Here is a 27,936-nt window from a genome sequence, read left to right as displayed (position 1 = left end):
GGTGAAAGAGCTCGGTTTTGAGAGATTTCCTATTTGTGCCTGATGCAGCCATGGTTGCTGTAGTGAGGTAGTGTGGGTCTCTGCTGCCCCAGGGAGAGACGAGCCCCTCCGGACACCAGAGTGGGAGGAGCCAGGAAGCCCTGACCCGCCCACCAGACAGTCAGGTGTGGCACAGGAAGTATAAAGACCCAACCCCAGAGCTCAGTGGGAGAGCAGCCACTGGGGAGGCCAGACGTCTCCAGCCTACCTCCTGGTTGGGAAACCCCAGCGACCTGCGGTGGACCCAAGGGCTGGCCGAGCCTGTCCCAGGCCAGCTACCTGGAGGAGTTGCCGAGCCTGTCCCAGGCCAGCTACCCGGAAAGTTGCCGAGCCTGCCCTGTGCCACCTATCCTGAGGAACCCATGGTGCAGGACCCCCCTGAGGACACCACTCTGATCCAGGTACCTCAAGAGGGGGAGTCCGGAAGTAGCCTGGGGGCAGCTGACCCTAGTCTGGCTGCGACACTGCCAGAACCCATGTCAGTGTGTTGCGGCCAAGATCCCCACTGACACAGCAGTGGGTCTTCTGTTGCTGCTAGGGCTCCGGACTGGGACGCAGTGGAGTGGGAGTGCCTGCGTCCCCCCTGCCACCCAACTTGCAGGTGGCAATCTCCCCCTCTCACAGGCCTTCAGACGTAGGGCCTGGGCTCACTGTTTATATACTGTTATTGCTCAGCCCCTGAGGGCCTCAGCACCTGACTCACCATTGCCCCGCCCTGACCTAGGGCCTGGGCTTATGACTAACTGTGTTTATTTCTTCCCTCACAGAGGAAGACCCTGCGGCCAGACTAATTCACTGACAGGCCTCCTCCTGAACTTAGTGAGACAGTTGGGGGTCCCTGCCACTCCAGAGAGAGACTAGCCCCAGCTAACCTCTCTACAGTTGCCCACAGTAAATCTTCTCAGCAAAATCTCTTGGGCAGTTTTTCTGCATCATTTAACAGGTTTTGGTAGACAATTAGCTTCAAGAAGACTGTGATCATGTACCAAAGGGTGGAAGAACCAATGCCTCCCATTACTCTGGAGGGTAAATCTTTTGGTGTCATTGACAGCTTTTGCTTCTTGGGTTCTATGATCAGCAGGAAGCTTGAACTTCAGATTGAACTGTCTAACAGAATCAGAATTTCAGGCCATTACAGAAATGTGCATGGAATAACAGCAAACTGTTGACTAAGGTGAAAATGTGAATCTGCAAGACTTGTGTGCTGTCATCCCTGCTTTATGTTTCAGAAATGTGGACTACATATGCTAGGCACTTCAGTAGACTGAACAGCTTCCATATGAGATGCCTGCACAAGGTCCTGAAAATAAAGCGCAAAGACAAAATACCAAACACAGAGGTGCTGGAGTGCACAGGACTGACACATTTAGAAATCACTATTAAGAAGGGGAGATTTGCGATAGCTTGGTCATGTCAGAAGAACGGGAGGAGACCTTGTCCCCAAAAATATTTATACAGAGAGATTCGTGACAGCTCCAGAAAGCGAGGTCACCCTTTATGGCAGTACCAAAGTAAGTGTAAAAATGATATGAAGTTGTTCAACATCAACGTAGAAAGCTGCGCGGAGTGCACAGAATCCCATCCAATCTGGAGGAAACATCGGGCACTGGGTGCAGCTCAGCATGAAGCAGCTTTGATTCAGAGGATGGAAACAAAGTGAGAAAGAAGAAAGCAGCCCTGTAATCTTCATTTCCAACTTAGATAATACATGGATCTATGGAATTTGTAAAAAGCTGAGTCTCTCTCAAATTGGGCTTGGCAGCCATAAGTTAATGATATTCACTTCATATTACATAGTATTATAGGACCACAGGGACAAAGAGAATCAGCAAAAGTTAATTTAACATCATTATATTAAAAATAAAAAAAGCAAAAGCAAACTCATGGCAGTGACTGAGAAACCAAAATCACACTCCATATAAAGTGGTGCAGAGATAGTGTCTCCTCACAAAAAAAGCTTTTATAGCTGTCCAAATATAGCAATAGTAGCCAGGAGGAGAAACAGAACAGAGATGAAAGAATTATCAAGCAAATCTGATGGCAGAGATAGTATTAGTTACAACAGACGAGGCATACCACAGAGAAAATCAAAGTTCAAAAATACCCTGTGGGAGCAAGTGCCATGGAGGGCAACAGGGATTAAACAAGAAAAAAGATCCAGAGAAAATATCTTCAAATTGCTAGTGGTGTATGGGAGGAGGAGGAGGGGAATGTAATGCCCATATTCCCTAAAGCTGAATAGCATGAAAAGAAAACCAACATCATTAGTGTGGGATTTTTTTCTCTCTCTCTCTAGATCAAAAGCACAGCAGCAATGCAATCTGCTGTTTGTATAGGCAACATATATAACAAATATATAACAAATTCAGCAGTGGGAAGGAGGATAAACACATGGAACCACAGTAAAATTCCCTCAGACCGTCCCTCCCCCCCATACAACAGCATGAGAAAAGTATCTGCCTACTGGGCTGTTAGAAGGGAGGAATGAAGATAAAAGCAAGACCAGGAATAGGTACAAGACAAGACCCACACTGAATACCTTAACCTCTTTCAATACGTTTCATATCCACACTTCAGTCTAATCCAATAGTACTGCTGAAGGGAAAGCTGTGTTACAGAGATGGCACAATGTAACAACTTAAAACAACAGTAAGGACAGCAGACTACAGTATTCAGAGTAACAGCCGTGTTAGTCTGTATTCGCAAAAAGAAAAGGAGTACTTGTGGCACCTTAGAGACTAACCAATTTATTTGAGCATAAGCTTTCGTGAGCTACAGGTCACTTCATCGGATGCATACTGTGGAAAGTTTAGAAGATCTTATTATATACACACAAAGCATGAAAAAATACCTCCTCCCATCCCACTCTCCTGCTGGTAATAGCTTATCTAAAGTGATCACTCTCCTTACAATGTGTATGATAATCAAGTTGGGCCATTTCCAACACAAATCCAGGTTTTCTCACCCCCCCCCCCCCACAAACTCACTCTCCTGCTGGTAATAGCTTATCCAAAGTGACCACTCTCCTTACATTGTGTATGATAATCAAGGTGGGCCAAGGTTGCTATTTTACAACAAAAAAACTTCAAATCCAGACTCCAGTGAGAAACTGCTGAATTGGAATTCATTTGCAAATTGGATACAATTAACTTAGGCTTGAATAGAGACTGGGAGTGGCTTAGTCATTATGCAAGGTAGCCTATTTCCCCTTGTTTTTTCCTACACCCCCCCAGACGTTCTTGTTAAACCCTGGATTTGTGCTGGAAATGGCCCACCTTGATTATCATACACAATGTAAGGAGAGTGGTCACTTTGGATAAGCTATTACCAGCAGGAGAGTGAGTTTGTGTGGGGGGGGTTTGTGTGTGAGAAAACCTGGATTTGTGCTGGAAATGGCCCAACTTGATTATCATACACATTGTAAGGAGAGTGATCACTTTAGATAAGCTATTACCAGCAGGAGAGTGGGGTGGGAGGAGGTATTTTTTCATGCTTTGTGTGTATATAATAAGATCTTCTAAACTTTCCACAGTATGCATCCGATGAAGTGAGCTGTAGCTCACGAAAGCTTATGCTCAGGTAAATTGGTTAGTCTCTAAGGTGCCACAAGTACTCCTTTTCTTTTTGCAGACTACAGTAGTTACCAAATTAAATATAAAATTGTCCAAGTTAGTGATGGTGAACGTATTCCTTTTTAATTTTGTAAAAGACAAGATATGAGGAAAACACAGAAATATGAGGAAAACACGTTTCACCGTGACGAATGCTGAAGTACTTTATGCCTATTTTGCTTCAGTCTCACTAAAAAAGTTAATGGTGACCAGATACTCAACACAATTAATACTAACAACAAGGGGGAAGGAACACAAGCCAAAATAGGGAAAGAACAGGCTAAAAAATATTTAGATAAATTAGAAGTATTCAAATCAGCAGGGCCTGATGAAATTCACCCTAGGGTACTTAAGGAAATAGCTGAAGCAATCTCAGAACCATTAGCAATTATCTTTGAGAACTCCTGAAGAATGGGTTTGGTCCCAGAGGACTGGAAAAGGGCAAACAATGTACCTATCTTTAAAAAGGGGAACAAACAGGACCTGGGGAATTATATATCAGTCAGCCTAACTTTGCTATCTGGAAAGACACTGGAACAAACTATTAAACAATCAATTTGTAAGCACCTAGAGGATAATAGGGTTGTAAGAAGAACAGGAGTACTTGTGGCACCTTAGAGACTAACAAATTTATTTGAGCATAAGCTTTTGTGGGCTACAGCCAACTTCATCGGATGACAAATACCCAGCATGGATTTCTCAAAAACAAATCATGCCAAACCAACCTAATTTCCTTCCTTGACATGAAGAACAGGAGTACTGTTCTTTTTGAGGATACAGACTAACACGGCTGCTACTCTGAAACCTTCCTTGACATGGTTACTGCCTCCAGGATGGGGGGACGCAGTAGATGTAATATATCTTGATTTTAATAAGCCTTTTGACACAGTCCCACATGGTATTCTCACACACAAACTAGGGAAATGCAGTCTAGACGAAATTACTATAAGGTGGTTTACGATTTGCTGCCAAACTGGGAGGGCATATCTAGTGAGGTCCGTCAGGGATCAGTCCTGGGTCTGGTACTATTCAATATTTTTATTAATGACTTGGATAATGGAGAGAAGAATATGCTTATAAAATTTCCAGATGACACTAAGCTGGGAGGGGTTGCAAGCCCTTTGGACGACTGGATTAGAATTCAAAAGGATCTTGACAAATTGGAGAATTGGTCTGCAATCAACAAGATGAAATTCAATGAAGACAAGTGCAAAGTACTTCACTTCTTCATCATCATCATCATCATGTTCCCATTACGCCTCTGGTGTTTAGGGCAGTGACGAAGCTCCTCCGCTCCTGTCTGTTTCTGGCAAGTCTTTCAATGGTTTACCAGCTGTGCCCCAAGTTTTTCAGCTCAGCTTCCACAGCTCTTCACCATGTTGTTTTCGGACAGCCTTATTTTTGCTAGGCTTCACAAGCCTTCGCTTCATAAGTGAAGACAAAGTGCTTCACTTAGGAAGGAAAAAATCAAATGCACAACTACAAAATGGGAAATAACTGGCTACATGGTAGTATTGTTGAAAAGAAACTGGGGGTTATGCTGGTCATAAATTGAATATGAGTCAACAATGTGATGCAGTTGTGAAAAAGGCAAATATCATTTGGGGATGTATTGACAGGAGTGTTGTATGTAAGACAAGTGAGGTAACTGTCCCGCTCTACTAGGCACTGGTGAGGCCTCAGCTGGAGTATTGAGTCCAATTCTGGGCACCACACTTTAGGAAAGATGTGGACAAACTAGAGAGAGTGCAGAGGAGAGCCACAAAAATGATAAAAGGGTTAGAAAACTTGACCTTTGAGGAAAGTTAAAAAAAACTGGGCATGTTTTGTCTCGAGAAAATAAGACTGAAGGGGAACCTGTTAACAGTGCTAAAATATGTTAAGGGCTGTTTTAAAGAGCACTGTGATCAACTGTTCTCCATGTCTTCTGAAGGTAGGACAAGAAAAAACAGGCTTCACCTGCAACAAGGGAGATTTTGTTCAGAAATTAGGGAAAACTTTCTAACTAAAGAATAGGCTTCCAAGGGAGGTTGTAGAAGCCCCATTATTGGAGGTTTTTAAGAACAGATTGGACAAACAGATTGGACAATCAGGGATTGTCTAGATTGATTTGGTCCTGCCTCAACACAGGGGGCTGAACCTGAGGACACTCTTCACCAATAAATCTAAAATAATACCTATTTTCTCTGGTTACATTATACCATCTTGGTTCTTGGGGACAAATTTTTCCCAAAGAGGCATCCTAATGGTTGAACCAATATCTATGCTAATTATGCTGACTATATCCAACCTATAGCTTACAACCAGAAAATAACCGATGCATTTTTATACTAGAGTTATATCAGAGTCACACTGATATTAAGGATGCATGGGTCAGACATTTATTAATGTACCTGCTTCAAAGATTTGTAGTAAATATTTATACATCTGTGCTAATGAATTTACTGGTACTGATACAACAGCTTTTTCTTGACTTGCCATGTATAATCCAATATGAAGGTGACCATTCAGAAGTTTATGGAAAAAAAAGCGAGCTCCAGTTGTTTGCTATGGGAATGTCAATTTTACAGAAAATGCTTTATGTGGACACACATGAACAAGAAACACAAATGAAACGTATGTAATCCCCAGAGAAATAGATGGATGAGGTCTAATAAACTATATTACCTCACACAACCTGTCTCTCTAATATTCTGGGACTGACACGGTTACAAGAAGACCCCAGAGAAATGTCAGTTTGGAAGCTTTTTGCCAGCAGAAAGGTGGACACAAGTGCAGAAGAAGTGAGAACATGGTAACAGACTTGGGTTCATCAGGAAATCAATTATGGAAACATTCACGGATTTATTCAGGAAAGGTTAAAACATTTATTTTTGTCCAAATAGGACAGCAGGCCAAAGAAAAGGAAATAATATGTGAAGAAAGCCCTGGCAGCCCTTTTGCTGTTGACATATATGACAAACCCAGAAGCATCTCCAAAGCAGAAAAAACTACTGCCTAAGAGAGACTGCCAAAGAGCCAGATGTTGCTGCTAGAATAGCATATTCCAAAGCTTGGCCTCTCGGTTTTGTGACTTCTCAACTGAAGAGAAAGTAGAGAAGTACTGGATAGCAAAGTAAATGGCACGGCCTTTTGAAATGAATAAAATACTGTAAATAATTTTAACCAAGTTGTTTCAAATTTAAAAGATTCACCAAAATTATGAAATAAAATATTAAAGAAATATGCATTGTTATATATCATGGATGAGAACGTACACTAAAATCATATAGCACTATAAAATAATATGAGAAAAAAGGTCAAGGAAATTCAGTCATACATGAAATTAGACAGAAATAAGTCACTAATAGCCATACATTACCACCAGATCTGAGAGCTGGATCGTAGATGAGCAGATTCCTAGAAACATTTTCTAATCCTAGGGTTTTATACTAACACCCATTAACATAGTCTCTGAGGGGCTTTAAAATTAAGTAGATTGGTAGAACAATGTCTCTAGTGAACTTCATGAATTCTTTAACTCTTCTACCTTCTATGGTTACAGAATACCCACTTGTTGTTCCTGAGGATTTTTTGGTGGTGGAGGAACATGGCTGTAAATGACAATCTAGTAACAATGGAAATAAAGATACTGCTGACCAGGAGGGAGCTGTAACGTTTGCCAGTTGTGTCAATTTTCAGGGATGTGTCACCAGCACCATTCCCAACAGCTGGGGCGTTTAAGTTAGGAAAACAGTCTGCTGTCCTGTCATAACAGAAAAGGTGCTACCTAGGGCAGTGAACGGGTAGTGACTGTTCAATGTGCCAGTGCAGGTGATAGGCTCACAGCCCGTCTCTGGCAATACACATCCTAGGGTTTAGTTTTCACTAAGGAAAAATAGAGGGATTCAGACTGGAACAAAGAAATAACAGGAAGGGAAAAGGCAGCGCAGCAATAAGGAGCATGGGGCATGATCTCTAAACTACTGTTGCTGCAGTAGATCAGGGAGGCTAGAGATCTGTGACTCATACTAGCAACATCTGGCTCTAGCTGGCTGAGCCCAAGAATGTCCTGCCTCCATTCCCCATCCTTCAGGGGTAACATCTTGACCCAGGGCAACAGGATTGCACTATTCAATGAAGCAAAACTCTTCCTCCATAGTTGATTATCCTCAAAAAAGGTGGTAGTTACTGCTATTTAAAATGAGAGTGAAAGTGCCATTTAGGTCAGCCTTTCAGAGAACTGCTGACTATGACTGCTGAGGTGTAACAATCATCCTCTTCAGTGTGTATCTTACATTGTGCTTGCCTTCTGCAGAGGAGTTCCCAAACATTTATTGTGGAAGTAATGATGTGCTCATTAGAACTCATTACAAAACCTATCACATATTTGAGACTCATACTTCTATCCAGTGTGCAAATGTAAAAAATGAAGCAGAGGGGTAGGGTGGGAAGATAAAACATTCCAGAAGAGTTGGGGAAAATGTCCCTAAAATAACTAATTTTAGGCACTGGAGTTTGAAAATGTTGGCCTTAGTCTTAAGAAAAAACACAAATTACCCTCAGCAATGGTAGTTACACAGATGATCCCTTCTACCTGAAGAGTGATCAAAAAAGTCAGAACATCACCAACAGAACTTACAAGGAAAGCCAAAAGAGACATACTTCCCAGGTCATCATACAACAAAGGAACCACTCTTAATTATTCAGTACAGGAATCTGAAGGGAAATGAAATAAATACTATCAGATGAGGTCATATTATGCCAATCACCTCTCTTTAGACTAAGGCCTGGGCTACACTGGTGGTGGGGTGTTGAACTAAGATATGCAACTTCCGCTACGCTATTCACATAGCTGAAGTCGAAGGATCTTAGTTTGAGTTACCTGGCCGTCCTCACAGCAGCGAGTTGACCACGGCGACTCCCCGGCGACTCCGCTTACTCCTCCTGCCGAGGTGGAGTACAGGCATCGATTTGGGAATCGATTTATGGCGTCTAGACGAGACGCGATAAATAGATCCCCGATAGATCGATCACTACCCACCGCCTCAGCGGGTAGTGAAGACGTACCCTAAGTGTAGGATGAAATTGGCAAAGGTAAAATTTAATATTGCCTCACAAAATAACAAAGTTGATAGTTACTAGTGTGGTCAAAGTGGTGGACTAAATTAATGGCCACTGCCCTGTCTGTTTGAAGGAAAACATATATATTAGAGAGTCCTAATGAAAACATCCGTTTTGTGAAAAGAAGGCATAGAAGAATTAGAAAATGTGCCACCAAATGAGGTGTTAAACATCACTTCACTGCTTTCATCACAATAGAGCAAATTAACTCCCAAATCAGAAAAAAAAAAATTCTGATAACATCGCCCAGTGCTTTGGGCCAAGCTCACAGTATGTTTTTTTTTTTAAAAAGGAAAAATCCAGCCCTTGATCAATAAAGCAATCACAAACAGGATAAAGTATACATGACAGATATTTAGCTTTCAGCAATGAACCTTGTGAGATGGTTGCTACACAAATAGTAAAGATCACACAATTATAGCTTTAAAACAGACTGATCAATACACTCAGAGGAGTGTACAATGACACTCTTCCTTAATAAGAACATAGCAGGAGCCGTTTAGGAAATCAAGGGCAAAATAAATAATAATGATGAATTTTACTTATATAGCACAAGCTAAGAACCACAAAGCATGTTACAAGCATTAATTAAACAAACCTCACAAGCTCCATGTGACATAGATTAATAAACCCCATTTTACAGGAAGAAACTATGGTGAATATGAAGCACAGAGAAGTTAATGCCCAAGTTTTCAAAGTGTCACGTATTCAGGGATTTGGAGCAACCAAATTTTTGAATTGCTCCACTCCAGCTCCGCTCTGGCACCAATAGTGACTGCTCCAGCTCCGCTCCAACTCCGCTCCGCACTCCAACTCAAATTAATTTTTAACTACATAAAAAAGTGCATACTGTAATTTTGAAAAAACATTATTTTTATTCAGACTTTTAAAACAATTTAAATGTCATCAACAATGATACAAACTAGAATCATTCATAATTCATTCTGTAAAAAATTATTGCAGAAATCAAGTCGTATTTCATAGCCTGCCGCAAATCATTTAAAATTAACTTTAAAACTGAAAACAGTCGATCTACACTAGCTTGAGTTGTTGGCATGCTCGAAGCAATTCTATAGGCAGCCTGAATGCAGTGTGGGTAGCTGTGAATGGCCTCAAAAACAGACTCAACTTTTAGCCTACCAATAGACTCCATTGCCTCACAATCTTCCCAAAAGTTTCTCTCAAATAATGCTTCATTGCAATTATGAATTGCAGAAACTCGCCGCCGTCTTTCTTGTTTATCCAATTCCTTTTTGAAGGCATCATCTTCTGAAGAATTGGTGTTGAATTATCTCCATTTCCCTGTGATGGTTGAAGACATCTCAGGGATGGATGCTCGAACAAGCTCAGAGTGGAGACGGAAGTTTGAGAACAGCCTGCTATTTCTGAAGGATGTGAACTTTCCGAAACTGCAAATTTGATTGTTGATGACTCCTTTTGTTGTGTTTTGTTTTCTTCAACCTCTTTCACTGAGTTCAAATGTAGCAACAGATTTTGTTTTTTGAGTCGTTGAGCAATATCAAGGAGCCCTTCCTTTGCCTTTGAATCTGATATCGTGGGTCAATATAAACTCCAGCAAGGAAATGAATATTGTCAAAAAGCTTCTTGTTGCGTTTCTGCATGGAGGATAGAATTCCTTCTGCAATTTGTCCACCATTTTCTTGCAAGAATTTTGACAGTTTTCGCCATTCCTTCATTAAAACTCCCAGGGTTACATCGACAGCTTGAAGATTCATTGTTGTTTGGTCTGGCTTTGCAAAGAGGTCTCACAGGTTCTTCACTTCATCCCATTCAGCTTTTGTTAACTTGAGTTCTCTTGTTCCAGCAGCAGCCACTTGTTCACAGTAAGATTGAAAAATGAGAAGCTGATCAATCATCGCAAATATTGAACCCCAGCGAGTCACAGTATCCAATGATTGAGTTACCCCATGTAGATCAAGCTGAACACTTTGAATACTTGAGGTTCGTAGTTTGACAATGACTTGTCAAATTTTTGCCAGAAATTTCTTCGCATGTTCTTTGTTCAGTCCATCCCAGATTGCCAACTGAAGAGTGTGAATACCACACCGTATCAGCTGGACTTTTGAGTGGTCCTCATGAAGCCATGTTGGAAGTATGAGGGTAGGGTCATTAATCCATTGCGCAGCAGCATCCATGTTGAGTTCGATTTCATCCATTCCTTTAGTTCCTTCATCAGGCAAAATAGCTTCAGTTCTGTTCACATCCCTGTTCTCAGAGGTAGAAATGGTTTCATTGTCCTCACTGAAATTTTTGATGGCACACATCACGTTTGCTGCATTGTCAATGCAGATGCTCAGCACTTGCATTTCACTGATCCCAATTTTTTCTAAAATAACTTTTACTTGACTTTTCACGTACGAAGAATTGTGATGCCCTTCAGTGTCAATTATGTCCAAGATTTTTATCACAGCTTTATCTTTTCCTTCTTTGTAGTACTGAGCATTGATTGCAAGGAAATTTCTGTTTCCACGGGTTGCTGCATCCATTTTTAGGTAGCACAATTTTTGCTCCAAAGCTTTCTTGAGCTCTTCACGACCAGAATCCGCTGTGCTGACAACTAAATGATGAATCGCATCGTGCCCCATCGAAACGTCAAGCTGCCGACCCATTTCACCTGCAATTTTTTGGAATTCTTTGTTCTTTAACCTGAAGGTAGTGAGCGGTGTTGAACTCAAGCAAACCATTTCCATCAGCCCTTCACAGAAAGTATTGGTATCCATGGTGACTCTAACCTTTGAGGACTTCAAATATGAATCAAGTTTTGTTTGCTCAATTTTGGGTTTCTTTTCAGATGACGCTCCGCAAAAAATCTTTTCTCCAGGAGTTTTCAAAGAGCCAGATGAACGTCAGTTAGCCGCATTAGCTTTGTGTTTTGCCTCAACTTCCTGGTCCTTTTTTGTAACCAGAGCCGCATAGTTTTCAGGATGGTTACGTTTTACATGCCGCCAAATGTTGAAACTTTTCATGGCACTTGCTTCACTTGTCTTGAAGTTGCATGGTTTGAGTTCGCCATTCACTTCCTTTTCCACCTTGCACATTGCCGATTTCTTCTTTGCTTTTCCCAAAAGCCCAAATTTTGGTCTTTTCAAATTCAAAAGTAAAGACGTTGTTGAGATCCTTTCCCATAAATCAGCTATCAATCATGGGGGAAAGATTTGATTTTTTTGTTGAAGCCATGGCCAAATCTTCTTGTGCTGCTACGGCATCCAAATGTTTCTTGTTATGAACTTCGAAAAGCAGTGAACAAAAGCATTACATTTTTTATAATGTATCTGCTTGTGATATCTTAACCACTTAAGGTACTTCGAATTTACTTTGGATTTTCTGGACAAAAATGATCACATTTTCTTTTTACACAAAATTATTATTAAAGTATATATTAATATTTTAACATGTTTCTTGCAGTTTTAATGAAGTAAGAAGTATTTTAATATACATAATTAATATAAATTTTTGTTTATAAATTTCAAGATAGTTTTTCTTATGAAATTTTGCGGTAAAAATATTCGAAATATTTTCCAAGTTTTTAATTAATATCTCAAAAACGCTGTAATATAGATATATCAATGACATTTGGTATATGCCATAGCGTCAGTATGTGCTATTGCTGTTCTACAACATTAACTGTTGGGAAGTAACGAGGCTACACATTACAAGGTTGAAAATAAACTTTAACGGGAAAGCAGATTAAAATTGCAAGCACAGTCCTTTTAGTAAAGAGAGCAAATTTTCAGAAATATGTTTTTGCTTCATCAGCTTGAATAGATTATACAAGATAGAGCAAAAAACAGGTTCTATCTTGTATAATGTTTCCAGCCTGATGTAGGAAAAACACATTTTCGAAAATTTGCTCTCTTTACTAAAAGGACTGTGCTTGCAATTTTAATCTGCTTTCCCGTTAAAGTTCATTTCCAACGTTCTATCATACAACATCATTCAAATAAAATTATTTAAACTACAGGCATTGTGAACTGGGGGGACTGGGCCAATTTTATTTAATATTTTTTAAATCTTCGACTATTTAACAGATACAACCCTGGAATATGATTTAATGCTAAAACATGCATTAAGATGGTACTCTTAATTTATTTTGTATAATTAACCGTTTCCGAGAAAACTGTTTAAAATTTTAATCTGCTTAGATGCTTAGAATGATACAAACAATTTTACTTATTACTTATTTTTCAACTTTGGAACCATAAATTTTAAATGTAATAATAAACAATAACCATAATTATTAACTTATTAGGGAACATAATATTACCGCTCGTAGCCAGGGGCAGTCGACAACAAGCCTTTCTTGAAATATGAAATAAAAATGACCAGCCACCAGTTCAGGGCACCTATGGTTTAAATAATTTTGGATAATGTAATATGGTAGCACATACTAACGCTAAGACACAGACATAATTTCATTACTTTATATTAAAACGGTTTTGAGATATTAATCAGAAATTAACTTTTCATCACCTCCTTGAAGGGACTGTAGTTCCCTTAGGAAGAATTTTAGGACACATGTTCACAGAAATGTTTTTTCTTAAAATGACCTAAGAATTCACCCCCAAAGTTGTGTTGGACATTTTCCAGTCACGCTGGATATATCACAAAAATCACTCCTAATTTATGCAAAAATGTTTACTGTATATTTATATGCCTGCTACACACGACTTTTTCAGTAAATTTAAAATTACAAACAATGATACCAAAAGACCGTTGAACAGATGACATATAAAATAAGTCCACCAGAGTGATACGAGAGCATGTACAAATGAACAAATGTACCGGTAACGGCAGCCTGTGTGAGAAATGAACTTAATTGGTTAATATCTCTTGGGATATCTTAATATATCAATAAACAAAAACATTATTTTTTTCAATATTCCTGTTTGTGATATCTTAAATGTTGCGTCTTGCATCACACTTTTCCGTAATCGCAGCACTCAGCGTGTCTTGTTGATCAACCCTTACAAAAGAAGTATCAACACATACTAATCTAACTATCTAACTAACCTACGCGAGCACGTACTTGCCTAACCTTGGCACAAGGGTGGGAGCAGTCAGCAGTGTTGCCGGATGTCTGATAATTATCTGATTCTTTAATAAAACATATCTCCAAAAAACTTTGTAATTTTGTATCTGTACATTAAATCTTGATTTTGGCAGAAGCGAGAATAAAAGTGGTAAAGTAGATGCTAATATCAATCATTATACAATCTGAAACTTTTTGGCACCTTTAGGACTTTCTTGCTAAATATCATTCATTTTGGATTGAAAATGAAAAAAAAAAAACTGGAGCAGTGGAGCAGTCAAGGTTTTCTGTGCTCTGGTTCCGCTCCAGCTCCGGGCAAAAACCTGCAGCTCCATTGCTCCGCGTTCCAGCTCCAGGCTCCGCGCCAAAGCCCTGCATGTATTTGTGGGTATTTCAATTTTTGGGTGCCCAAATGGATATACCTACTTTGTTTTTATTTTTGTTTGTCAGGGGTACTGAGAATGAGCATCTGGAAGTCCCATTGAATTCAACTGGAGCTGTGGGCTCTCAGCACCTCTAAAAGTCAGTCCCTAGGGGTTCAAATAAGGAAGCCCAAAATTAGAGCTCATTTTTAAAAAATTGAGCCTAGGAGACTTACACAATATCATACTGGAAGTCTGTGGCAAAGATGGAATAGAACACAAGTCTCCTGACTCCCACCCTTGTGCTTTACCATCACACCATCTTTTCAAGACCATTGTATAACCACCATTCTAATTGTAGTACGGAATGCTGGAGTCCTTAATCAGCCTGAGTATCTGAAGCACAAGAAAGACAGATCTAAAAAGAAGTATATGATGTTAATCCAGATGAACAGCTGCAAAGTATAGGCAATATAGCAGCGCAAATGGAAGTGATAACTGTACTGTGGACAAAAACAATAAGAGCAGAACCAGTAAATCACAGTATAAAACAGAACTTTGAAAAAGACTATACCCCAAAATAGTAGCACTATACCTGATGTGTCTCAAACACTTCTTGGAGACTGTTCGTCTCCTTATGAATGGAGGCCTTCTGTCTTCACTGTACTGGAACCGCATTCAGCAACAGTTCTCCTCCTCTCTCCAGTTTCTAAGAATTCTCTCACAACTTCAATAATCTATTCACATTCTGACAAATGAACCTTCTTCTATCTGAACCTTTTTCTTTTCTTTCAAGATCACAAACACTGTTGCTAAAATCATCTTCCTTTCCCAATACTCTGTTTCACTTCTCTCTTCAAACCACTCCTTTATTTTCCTCTCACCTTCTATATTAAGCTCAAGTTTTTTATCCTCACCTTCAAGGCTTCAGGTAACTACCTCTGTCCACCTCTCAGCTCCAATCTGCTGTTTTTCCTTCTGATACCTGTGAGCTTCTGCCTTACTATGCTCCTAAATGCTCCTTTCAGAAATAAAATGGGTTGCTTGATAGATGGGCATTTTCCCTCATTGCTGGTCCCATCTTTGAGCTACTGAACCAGACTATTCCATCCCACTCCCAGACTGCTTACCTTCACCAGAGTACTTCTCCCCCTCTTACTACTGGCTATGTGTTGAAGTCATGTCTGAAAGCTTATTCAGAAGAGATAGAACAGCACCTTCTGATTCCCCAAAGCAAGAGCTGCTCAACTCACAAAACAAAGTCCCACAAGCAACAAAACCTACCTGCTCTGACCAACTGCTCCTCTCTAGTAGTCTCACCAGTTCAGCAAGAGTAGTAATAAGCTTAGGGCCTCTCTCTTGCACCATATCATCCAGTGAAGCTCAGCTATCCAAGCTGTTAGCCATCATTTAGTTTGAAATCTAAACTCCAGGCTCCCTAGCCCAGATAGTAAGAAAGAGACATTATTTTACTGGGGTGTGGGGTATACAGTATATATAGATTTCTGTGGGATAGGGAAAGGGGAAAGAGATGGGGGAAAGAGTTGATTTCTTGGGAAACAAAAGGGATTTGACTGAAAAGTTTATTTATATAGTGAATGCACCCACTTGTGAGTAATACGTCCATCCCAATCTCTTGCCAATAAAAACCTCCATAACCACACCATCAAATATGCACCATACATACACACATAGTCCCTACCCCTCACTAAAACACACACATGATATCTTACGAAAGATTCTTTAAGGTAGAATTTTGAGGACTGGCCAAGAATTATTGGTTTCGCTTCTGTAGCCTTCTTCCTTTACACTTGGAACTCCTTACCTCTACATGTGTGCCAAACAATCAGTCTCGCCATTTAAATCCTCCTCAGACACATACTTCTTCAATGAAGCTTACCAGTATTAATCCACCAAAGGAAGTAGTTAATTTTAAAATTCAAAAAGACATCTGCACTGCTTTGAGACGAACCCTCCATCTGATTATCAACTCTATTTTGTGTCTGAAGTGTATTATCTGTCTAATTTAGAATGTGAACTCTTTGAGGCAAGGTTCATGCCTCCCACTATGTTTTATACATCAAGCATACTGATTGCACTCAATAAATAGCAAAATAATGACAAAACACCTCGAAGCAAACTTTCTCCAAGTTACAATCAACCCTTGAAGGTCAGTGGTAACTCCCTATATGTCCCCTTCATGAACTGCTCTTCTTGTCCTCCAGATAAGGACTCCATATGCCCTGCTTTCACTCCATTCTCTGCTATTCTGTTATGCTGCTAGCTGAAGTCAAAACACCATAGCTGGCAACACACAGCAAAGGAGCAGATATGAAATAAGTTGGCTGACTAAAATGTGGAGACAAAGAATTCTTAGGCCATGTCTACACTTACAAGCTTACAGCTGTGCGGCTGTAACAGTGCTAGTGTAACCACATTATGCCAATGGGAGAGAGCTCTCCTAGTGATATAATAAAAGCAGCTCAATGAGTGGCGGTAGTCATGTTGGTGGGAGAGTGAGCCTCCCACTGACATAGCGTTGTGCACACAAGCACTTATGCCGGCAAAACGTATGTCACTGAGGGTGGTGTTTTATTCACAGTCCTGAACGACAAAACTTTTGTTGACATAAGTCCTAGTGTAAACATGACCTTAATGTAGTTTTCCGAGCAGTAGAATCCCAATGTGGAATCAAAACCACGTGGTAGCCAGGAGCAACACAAGTGGTGTTAGGAAAGTCCAAAAATAAGGCAGATGCTGCTGTCAACATGTTAAAGAAAGCTCTTGAATTTATTATATTAATCCAAAAAATTCCTTTTAATTTTATTTGATATACAATACTGAGAGCATTGTTAGTCCACTCCTTGAGTTTGTTTTGGCAAAACATATTTTATTCCCACTGCTATGAAAGAACATGTTTTTTTTACTAGGATTAATATACTTGGAATAAGGTATAAGAGTCCATAAGCAGCTGGACAGTTTTCTCACTGATTTTGAAATGCGGACGTTATTTGCCGCTGATTAAACTGCTGAAATGTGGGGATGTCTGGCTAAAGGGAAAAATTCTACTCCTCAACTTAAATTAAATGTGAACACCAGATATAGTTTCAGTAAGCATTTGTCCATAGTTGTTCAGTGAATACAAAAATTATCTACAGCACTGATTTGCTCTGAAAAAGTTGGCATACTGTTTATCTCAGGTGAATAGGGCTTGTCTACATAAAGAAGTTATAGCGCTTTAACTATACCACTGTAGTAATAGTTGTACAAGTCCCTAGCGTGCATTAAGCTATACTGGTATAACTGTGATTATACTAGAATAGCTTGTTTCCCTTCAGGAATCTTATGTTGGCACAATTTGTCACTCACTGGTGTGAATAAACCATCCCACTGAGTGACATAAGTTACGCCGACATAAGCACTTGTGTGCACAACGCTATGTCAGCGGGAGAACTTTTTCCACTGATATCACTTCTGCCATTCGCAAAGGTGGTTTCATTATGTCAACGACAGAGTTCTCTCCCATCGGCATAGAGTGTCTTCACCAGACATGCTGCAGCGGCACCTTGCTCTTATAGTAGACATGCCCTTATAGAACAGGCCTGCTGGTTAGAAGGCTGTGGATACATACTAATGTATGAAATGGTAATATTTAGCTCACTGGCACTGATGTTCAAGTTTCATATTGCATTAGTGCTCAGAAGTGGACAAGACCTCAAGCAATAAAGTGTTAAAATAAAAGCAGTGCATCTTCTGGGAACAAAGGCCCTGATTCAGCATAGTACTTAGCACATGATTAAGTTTCCACTAGTTTGACTCCCATTGACTTCAGTGGCACTTAAATAAAACCTTAACGTTAAGCAAAGGCAGCTCCCAGACTGCTGCACTGGGCAGCACAGTATGGGGAACAGGTGCGCAGCCCTCAGTTGTGAAATAACAGGTTAAAGACTATTTAGAAAAGCTGGACATGCACAAGTCCATGGGTCCAGATCTAATGTATCCAAGGATGCTGAGGGAGTTGGCTGATGTGATTTCAGAGCCATTGGCCATTATCTTTTGAAAATTCATGGCGACCAGGGGAGGTCCTGGATGACTGGAAAAAAGGCAAACATAGTGCCCATATTTTAAAAAGGGAAAACAGAGAACCCAGGGAACTACAGACCTGTCAGCCTCACTTCAGTCCCTGGCAAAATCATGGAGCAGGTCTTCAAGGAATCCATTTTGAAGCACTTGAAGGAGAGGAAGGTGATCAGGAACAGTCAACGTGGATTCACCAAGGGGGGAGGGATAGCTCAGCGGTTTGAGCATTGGCCTGCTAAACCCAGGGTTGTGAGTTCAATCCTTGAGGAGGCCATTTGGGGCAAAAATTGGGGATTGGTCCTGCTTTGAGGAGGGGGTCAGATGAGATGACCTCCTGAAGTCCCTTCCAACCCTGATATTCTAAGTCATGCCTGAACAACCTGATTGCCTTCTATGATGAGATAACTGGCTCTATTGATACGAGGAAAGTGGTGGATGTGATATATCTTGACTTTAGCAAAGCTTCTGATATGGTCTCCCATGGTATTCTTGCCAGCAAATTAAAAAAGTGTGGATTGGATGAATGGACTATAAGGTGGATAGAAAGCTGGCTAGATTGTCGGGCTTAACGGGTAGTGAGCAATGGCTCATTGTCTAGTTGGCAGCCAATATCAAGCAGAGTGCCCCAGGGGTCGGTTCTGGGGCTGGTTTTGTTCAACAACTTTATCAACGCTCTGGATGATGGGATTAATTGCACCTCATCAAGTTTGCAGATGACACTAACCTGGGGGGGAGAGGTAGATATGATGGAGGGTAGGGATAGGGTCCAGAATGACCTAAACAAACTGGAAGATTGGGCCAAAAGAAATCTGATGAGGTTCAACAAGGACCATCTGATGAGGTTCTGCACTTAGGAAGGAAGAATCCCATGCACAGCTACAGGCTGGGGACCGACTTGTCTAAGCAGCAGTTCTGCACAAAAGGACCTGGGAATTACAGTGGATGAGAAGCTGGATATGAGTCATCAGCGTGCCCTTGTTGCCAAGAAGGCCAATGGCATAGTGAATTGGAATAACAGAGACTTGGTGGGATAACTCACGTGACTGGAGTACTGTCATGGATGGAAAAAAAACTGTTCAGGAAGGACAGGCAGGGCAGAAAAGGTGGGGGAGTTGCATTGTATGTAAGGGAGCAGTATGACTGCTCAGAGCTCCGGTATGAAACTGCAGAAAAACCTGAGAGTCTCTGGATTAAGTTTAGAAGTGTGAGCAACAAGTGTGATGCTGTGGTGGGAGTCTGCTATAGACCACCAGACCAGGGGGATGAGGTGGACGAGGCTTTCTTCCAGCAACTGACAGAAGTTACCAGATCGCAGGCCCTGGTTCTCATGGGAGACTTCAATCACCCTGATATCTGCTGGGAGAGCAACACAGCGGTGCACAGACAATCCAGGAAGTTTTTGGAAAGTGTAGGGGACAATTTCCTGGTGCAAGTGCTGGAGGACCCAACTAGGGGCAGAGCTCTTCTTGACCTGCTGCTCACAAACTGGGAAGAATTAGTAGGGGAAGCAAAAGTGGATGGGAACCTGGGAGGCAGTGACCATGAGATGGTCGAGTTCAGGATCTTGACACAGGGAAGAAAGGAGAGCAGCAGAATACGGACCCTGGACTTCAGAAAAGCAGACTTTGACAACCTCAGGGAACTGATGGGCAGGATCCCCTGGGAGAATAACACGAGGGGGGAAAGAGTCCAGGAGAGCTGGCTGTATTTTAAAGAATCCTTATTGAGGTTACAGGGACAAACCATCCCGATGTGTAGAAAGAATAGTAAATATGGCAGGCGACCAGCTTGGCTTAACAGTGAAATCCTTGCTGATCTTAAACACAAAAAAGAAGCTTACAAGAAGTGGAAGATTGGACAAATGACCAGGGAAGAGTATAAAAATATTGCTCGGGCATGCAGGAGTGAAATCAGGAAGGCCAAATCACACCTGGAGTTGCAGCTAGCAAGAGGTGTTAAGAGTAACAAGAAGGGTTTCTTCAGGTATGTTAGCAACAAGAAGAAAGTCAAGGAAAGTGTGGGCCCCTTACTGAATGTGGGAGGCAACCTAGTGACAGAGGATGTGGAAAAAGCTGAAGTACTCAATGCTTTTTTTGCCTCTGTCTTCACAAACAAGGTCAGCTCCCAGACTACTGCACTGGGCAGCACAGCACGGGGAGGAGGTGACCAGCCCTCTGTGGAGAAAGAAGTGGTTCGGGATTATTTAGAAAAGCTGGATGACCACAGGTCCATGGGGCCGGACGCGCTGCATCCGAGAGTGCTAAAGGAGTTGGCGGATGTGATTGCAGAGCCATTGGCCATTAACTTTGAAAACTCATGGTGATTGGGGGAGGTCCCGGACGACTGGAAAAAGGCTAATGTAGTGCCCATCCTTTTAAAAAGGGAAGAAGGAGGATCCTGGGAACTACAGGCCAGTCAGCCTCACCTCAGTCCCTGGAAAAATCATGGAGCAGGTCCTCAAGGAATCAATTCTGAAGCACTTAGAGGAGAGGAAAGTGATCAGGAACAGTCAGCATGGATTCACCAAGGGCAAGTCATGCCTGACTCATCTAACTGCCTTCTATGACGAGATAACTGGCTCTGTGGATGAGGGGAAAGCAGTGGACATGTTGTTCCTTGACTTTAGCAAAGCTTTTGACACGGTCTCCCACAGTATTCATGACAGCAAGTTAAAGAAGTATGGGCTGGATGAATGGGCTATAAGGTGAATAGAAAGCTGGCTACATTGTCGGGCTCAACGGGTAGTAATCAATGGCTCCATGTCTAGTTGGCAGCCAGTATCAAGTGGAGTACCCCAGAGGTTAGTCCTTGGGCCGGTTTTGTTCAATATCTTCATTAAGATCCAGAGGATGGTGTGGATTGCACCCTCAGCAAGTTTGCAGATGACACTAAACTGGGAGGAGAGGTAGATAAGCTGGAGGGAGGGATAGGATACAGAGGGCCCTAGACAAATTAGAGGATTGGGCCAAAAAGAAATCTGATGAGGTTCAACAAGGACAAGTGTAGGGTCCTGCACTTAGGACAGAAGAATCCCATGCATTGCTACAGACTAGGGACCGAATGGCTAGGCAGCAGTTGTGCAGAAAACGACCTAGGGGTTACAGTGGACGAGAAGCTGGATATGAGTTAACAGTGTGCCCTTGTTGCCAAGAAGGCCAATGGCATTTGGGGATGTATAAGTAGGGGCATTGCCAGCAGATCGAGGGACGTGATTGTTCCCCTCGATTCGACATTGGTGAGGCTTCATCTGGAGTACCGTGTCCAGTTTTGGGCCCCACACTACAAGAAGGACGTGAAAAAACTCGAAAGCGTCCAGTGGAGGGCAACAAAAATTATTCGGGGCCTGGCATACATGAGTTATGAGGAGAGGCTGAGGGAACTGGGATTGTTTAGTCTGCGGAAGAGAAGAATGAGGGGGGATTTGATAGCTGCTTTCAACTACCTGAAAGGGGGTTCCAAAGAGGATGGATCTAGACTGTTCTCAGTGGTAGCAGATGATAGAACGAGGAGTAATGGTCTCAAGTTGCAGTGGGGGAGGTTTAGGTTGGTTATTAGGAAAAACTTTTTCACTAGGAGGGTGGTGAAACACTGGAATGTGTTACCTAGGGAGGTGGTGGAATCTCCTTCCGTAGAAGTTTTTAAGGTCAGGCTTGACAAAGCCCTGACTGGGATGATTTAGTTGGGGATTGGTCCTGCTTTGAGCATGGGGTTGGACTAGATGACCTCCTGAGGTCCCTTCCAACCCTGATATTCTATGATTCTATAGTGGACTGTATTAGTAGGAGCATTGCCAGCAGATTGAGGGAAGTGATTTATTCCTCTCTATTCGGCACTAGTGAGGCCACATCTGGAGTACTGCATCCACTTTTGGTCCCCCCAGTACAGAAGGGATGTGGACAAATTGGAGAGAGTCCAGCAGAGGGCAACAAAAATGATTAGGGGGCTGAGGCACATGACATACGAGGAGAGGCTGAGGGAACTGTGGTTATTTAGTCTGCAAAAGAGAAGAGTGAGGGGGAATTTAGTAGCAGCCTTCAATTACCTGAAGGGGGGTTCCAAAGAGGATGGAGCTAGGCTGTTCTCAGTGGTGGCAGATGACAGAACAAGAAGCAATGGTCTCAAGTTTCAGTGGGGGAGGTCTAGACTGGATATTAGGAAACACTATTTCACTTGGAGGGTGGTGAAGCACTGGAATGGATTACCTAGGAAGGTGGTGGAATCTCCATCTTTAGAGGTTTTTAAGGCCTGGCTTGACTAAGCCTTGGCTGGGATGATTTAGTTTGTGTTGGTCCTGCTTTGAGCAGGGGGTTGGACTAGATGACCTCCTGAGGTCACTTCCAACCCTAATATTCTATGATGCATGATTCTACACCATGCTATAGTGGCGGGAACCGCTCTCCCACCACCATAGCTTCTGTCTCTCGTTGAGGTGAACTAATTATGTTGACAAGCACATGCTCTTCTATCAATGATGCGCATCTTCACCATTTCAAAATGTTCTTCCTTTGTTAGTTCTGCAAGTTAGGCATTGATCTCTTGTTGCACTTTGAAGTTTTCTAGAATCAGTTTGGGCTTAACACATATGAATTGCAGATCTAGTTGTCAGTAAATAGGACAGATAGAGTGTTTTATACTCTTGTAAAACTACTGTTACAGCCAGTTACTGTTACTCCACAGGTTGTTCTGCAGTTGAAAATCATGCACTATACCAAGGATCGGCAACCTTTGTCACGTGACCCGTCAGGGAAAGCTGCTGGCAGGCCAGGATGGTTTGTTTATCTGCAGCATCCTCTGGTTCGATCAACTGCAGCTCCCACTGGCCGTGGTTCACTGTTCCAGGTCTATGGGGGCTGTGGGAAGCAGTGGCCAGCATATCCCTCAGCCCGCGCCACTTTCCGCAGCCCCCATTGTCCTGGAACGGTGAACCTCGGACAGTGGGAGTTGTGATCGGCCGAACCTGCAGACACTGCAGGTAAACAAACTGGCCCGGCCCGCCAGCAGCTTTCCTGACAGGCCGCTTGCCAAAGGTTGCCGATCCCTGCACCATACTATACATGTTCCTATATTTGTAATCTGATTACACAAAATTCCAACTATATCTCTAAGTGTTTTTCCTTTGTTTTTATGTCAAGCAATCCAGTATTCATGTTAAGCTTCAAAATATTTATTTGTTATTCTTGCCAACTGCTGTGGTGGCTGGATCTATGATAAAGGATAACTAAAATACTTCTAAGTTCCATCCTAAGGACCAACTGCTCTGAATAATTATAATTAGAACTGTTGATAAATCGCAGTTAACTCATGCGATTAACTCAAAAAAATTAGTCGTGATAAAAAAATTAATTGCGATTAATCGCTCTGTTAAACAATAGAATCTCAATTGAAATTTTAAAAATATTTTTAGATGTTTTTCTACATTTTCAAATATATTGACTTCAATTACAACACAGAATACCAAGTGTCCAGTGCTCACTTTATATTATTCTTTTTATTACAAATATTTACACTGTAAAAGCGATAAACAAAAGAAACATTATTTTTCAATTCACCTCATACAAGTACTGTAGTGAAATCTCTTTGTCCTGAAAGTGCAACTTACAAGTGTAGATTTTTTTTGTTACATAACTGCATTCAATAATAAAACAACGTAAAACTTTAGCACCTACAAGTCCACTCAGTCCTACTTCTTGTTCGGCCAACTGCTAAGACAAACACATTTGTTTACATTTACTGGAGATAATGCTGCCTGCTTCTTATTTACAATGTCATCTGAAAGTGAGAACAGATGTTCACATGTCACTTTTGTAGCCTGCATTGCAAGGTATTTACGTGACAGATATGGTAAATATTTGTATGCCCCTTCATGTTTCGGCCACCATTCCAGAGGTTCCATGCTGATGATGCACATTAAAAAAAATAATGCTTTAATTAAATTCGTGACTGAACTCCTTGGGGTGGGGGGGGGGAGGGAGAGAATTGTATGCTTCCTGCTCTATTTTACCCACATTCTGCCGTATATTTCATGTTATAGCAGTTTCAGATGATGACCAAGCACGTTGTTCATCTTAAGAACACTTTCACTGCAGATTTAACAAAACGCAAAGAAGGTACCAATGTGAGATTTCTAAAGATAGATACAGCACTTGACACAAGGTTTAAGAATCTGAAGTGCCTTCCAAAACCTGAGAGGGATGAGGTGTGGAGCATGCTTTCAGGTGTCTTAAAAGAGCAACACTCCAATACGGAAACTACAGAACCTGAACCACCAAAAAAGAAAATCAACCTTCTGCTGGTGGCATTTGACTCAGATGATGAAAATGAACATGAATTGGTCCGCAGTGTTTTGGATCATTATCGAGCAGAACCTATCATCATCATGGACACATGTCCTCTGCAATGGTGGTTGAAGCATGAAGAGACAGATGAATCTTTAGCACATCTGGCACATAAATATCTTGTGATGGCAGTGCCATGCGAACACCAGTTCTCACTTTCAGGTGACATTGTAAACAAGAAGCAGGCAGCATTATCTCCTGCATATGTAAACAAACTTGTTTGTCTAAGTGATTGGCTGAACATGAAGTAGGACTGAGTGGACTTGTAGGCTCTAAAGGTTTACATTGTTTTATTTTTGAATGCAGCGGTTTTTTGTACATAATTCTACATTTGTAAGTTCAACTTTCATGATAAAGAGATTGCACTACAGTACTTGTAATGGGGGAATTGAAAAATACTATTTCTTTTGTTTTTTTTACAGTGTAAATATTTGTAATAAAAATAAATCTAAAGTACTTTTTGTATTTTGTGTTATAACTGAAATCAATATATTTGAAAATGTAGAAAATATCCAAAAATATTTAAATAAATGTATTCTATTATTGTTTAACAGTGCAATTAACAGCCCTAGTTATAATACCCATTGCCTACAAAACTTGAAAATCATAGTTTGGCTATTTATTGAGTAGGAGTATATAGATTTATAGACTTTCAGGCCAGAAGTGACCATAATGATCATCTAGTCTGACCTCATACATAACACAAGCCAAAGAATCTCATGCACTTTGCATCAAGCCTGTTATTTTTGCTTGAGCTATTATATATCTTTTAGAAAAATATCCAATCTTGCTTTAAAAATGTCAAGTGATGGAGAATTCAGCATATCTTTGGGTAAGTTGCTCCAGAGGTTAATTGCCCTCACTGTTAAAATATGTTTCTAGTCTGAATATGTCTAGCTTGAGCTACCAACCAGTGGATCTAGTTATGTCTTTTTCTATTAGATTAAAGAGTCATCTACTATCAGAAATCTATTTCCCAAATAGGTACCTGTAGACTGTAATTGGATAAACCTAAACCTTCTTCTGGATAAACTAAATAGACTGAGCTTCTTAAGGCTCTCAGTATAAGGCTTTTTTTCCAGACCTCAAATCATTCTTGTAGGTCTTTTCTGAATCCTTTCCAATATTTCAACATCCTTTTTAAAGTGTGGACATGAGAACTGGACATAGTATTCCAGTTGTGATCTCACTAAGGCCTGGTCCACACTACACAGTTAGGGTGACACAAGGCAGCTTACATTGACCTAGCTGTGGATGCGTCTACACTTAAATTTAACTCCCACCTATGCAATGGCCCAGCTACACTGACTTAATAACACCACCTCCCCAAGAAGTGTAGAGTCAAGGTTGATGTAGTTAGACCGATGTAGTCCATCAGCATAGATGGTACGTTACTCATATTGACTGTTGCTGGCCTCCAGGAATTGTCCCACAATGTCCCATAGGGACTGCTCTGGTCATTGTTGTGAACTCCACTGCCTAGAGGCCAGGTGTACAGGAAGCCTCCCCTCCCCTTTAAAGCACTGCACATTTTTGAAATTCCTTTTCCTGGTTGCCGGCTTGGCAAGCACACCTAGCAGCTCTACACTGTTGTGTGCAATTGCCCAGCGGACCATGCTGACTACACACTGCAGAGGCGCTCCAGCCTGGAGTACATAGGAGGTGTTGGATCTCCTGGGAGTGTGGGGAGAAGAGGCTGTGTAGACCCAGCTGTAGAAACATTGACATCTACTAGCAGATTGCTCGGGAGAAGGGCTACAAGAGGCATCAGCAGCGTGCCGTGTGAAAGCCCAGAAGCTGTGGCAGGTGGACCAGAAGGCAATGGAGGCCAACAAGCCGCAGACCTCCTGCTTTTACAAAAAGTGGCATGCCATCCTTGCCAGAGATTCCCCCACAACCTCAAGAGTGAATAGAGGAGCCCAAGTCACAGGCTCCCAACATGAACAGTGAGGAGGAGGAGGTGGATGAGGAAGATGAGGAGGAGTATAGAGACAGGTGACTGGGGGATCCAGCTGCTTAGCAAGCCAGGATATGTTTGACTTTAGCGCAGTCCAGCCAGTCCTGACAGTTGAGCACAGGCGAGCCTGATGCACGGGAAGGAACCTCTGGTAAGTATACAGTCAATAATGATGTACCAACAATACCAGAACAGGCTTACGACAAACTCTGCCTCCCACCCTCCTCCTGTGCAATATCCTATGCACCGCACCGGCTGTACTTTCAAAAACGCAGAGGAACTATTCATCTGTTTTCCATTTAAACAAAAATATTTTCTCATAACCATAGCTTTTAGATAGATAATCTTATATAGTGTGCACAAACTGCAAAATCTTATACCTTGTTCTTTGTAAATGGATAGACTAGCATGGTCTTCAGTTTGCATAATTGATATGGACGAGGATCAGAGGAGGATAAATATCTTTTAGAGGAGTCCTAGGATGTCCCTCAGAAATTATTTTGAAAATTAATAATGCTTGGTGCAAAGGAAAAAAATGTACTCTTCACAACTGTGTTTACGAGGCCCAGAATGTGTGTTCTCAGGCATAGATTGCGTAGAGGGGTGAACTCCACCAGAAGCAGAGAACTCAAAGCACCACAAACTTCCCTTCAATTTAGCGATAGAATTATCAAGGACAGGTTCCCAGGGGCACTACTGGTGTTACTGAGGAATGATGATAGTCTCATAATCCTACAGAAATCTGCTGGTAACTCAACTAGGCATTACAACTTAGAGGGTGAGATCCTCTCATGTAATTATAATTACGAAACAATAATGAATAATTGGAATCATAATGGACTATAGTATGTGTTTATCAGAAACTATTATGTGAGATTGTATTTCACGGTCTACAAAGGAATTACAGTTGCTGTGGGAACTGTCATAGGGCTTTGAGGACTCAACTCAGCCAGTCATTAAATAGTGAATTCAAATATGCCTTAAGACTGCAGTCCTTATATTGACAAGCAGCCTCTAATTTTTCTAAGACCAATACTTGCAACCACAATTAGGTGTCTAGACGTCTAAGTCCTGTGGACAATCACAAAAATGGAGATTTGATGAGTTCCTTTTAAATATCAATCTCTATATAATAAACAGAATTTTGAGAAGACTTCACTTAGCATCAGAGAGAGGCAAGCACCGGTGGCCTGAGCAAAGGACTGAGAACGTAAGATCTAAACTGGCTTTCATATAAGCCACCTGTGAGGCATTGGGCAAAACACTCACTTTAACTGCACCAATTTCTCCATCTGAGACATGAGGACAGTAATGCATACCTACTGACTTCCCATGCATGTCATGGGAATTAATTTACTGTTTATAAAGCATTTTGAACATGTAAAACACGAGACAGTGC

At 41.4% G+C, this 27,936-nt stretch overlaps 1 protein-coding gene across 3 annotated transcripts in view; it reads right to left on the bottom strand.

Moving 5' to 3' along the window:
- The window catches only part of PPFIA2 (PPFI scaffold protein A2), a 578,892-nt gene that overhangs the window by 130,289 nt on the left and 420,667 nt on the right, over positions 1–27,936 (bottom strand). The gene's annotated exons all lie outside the window — the stretch shown is intronic.

Source organism: Eretmochelys imbricata, chromosome 1 (genome assembly GCF_965152235.1).
Source record: "Eretmochelys imbricata isolate rEreImb1 chromosome 1, rEreImb1.hap1, whole genome shotgun sequence".
Taxonomy (NCBI): Eukaryota; Metazoa; Chordata; order Testudines; family Cheloniidae; genus Eretmochelys; species Eretmochelys imbricata.
Note: the sequence above shows the minus strand (reverse complement) of the source record. Positions and strands in the feature narration are given on the sequence as shown.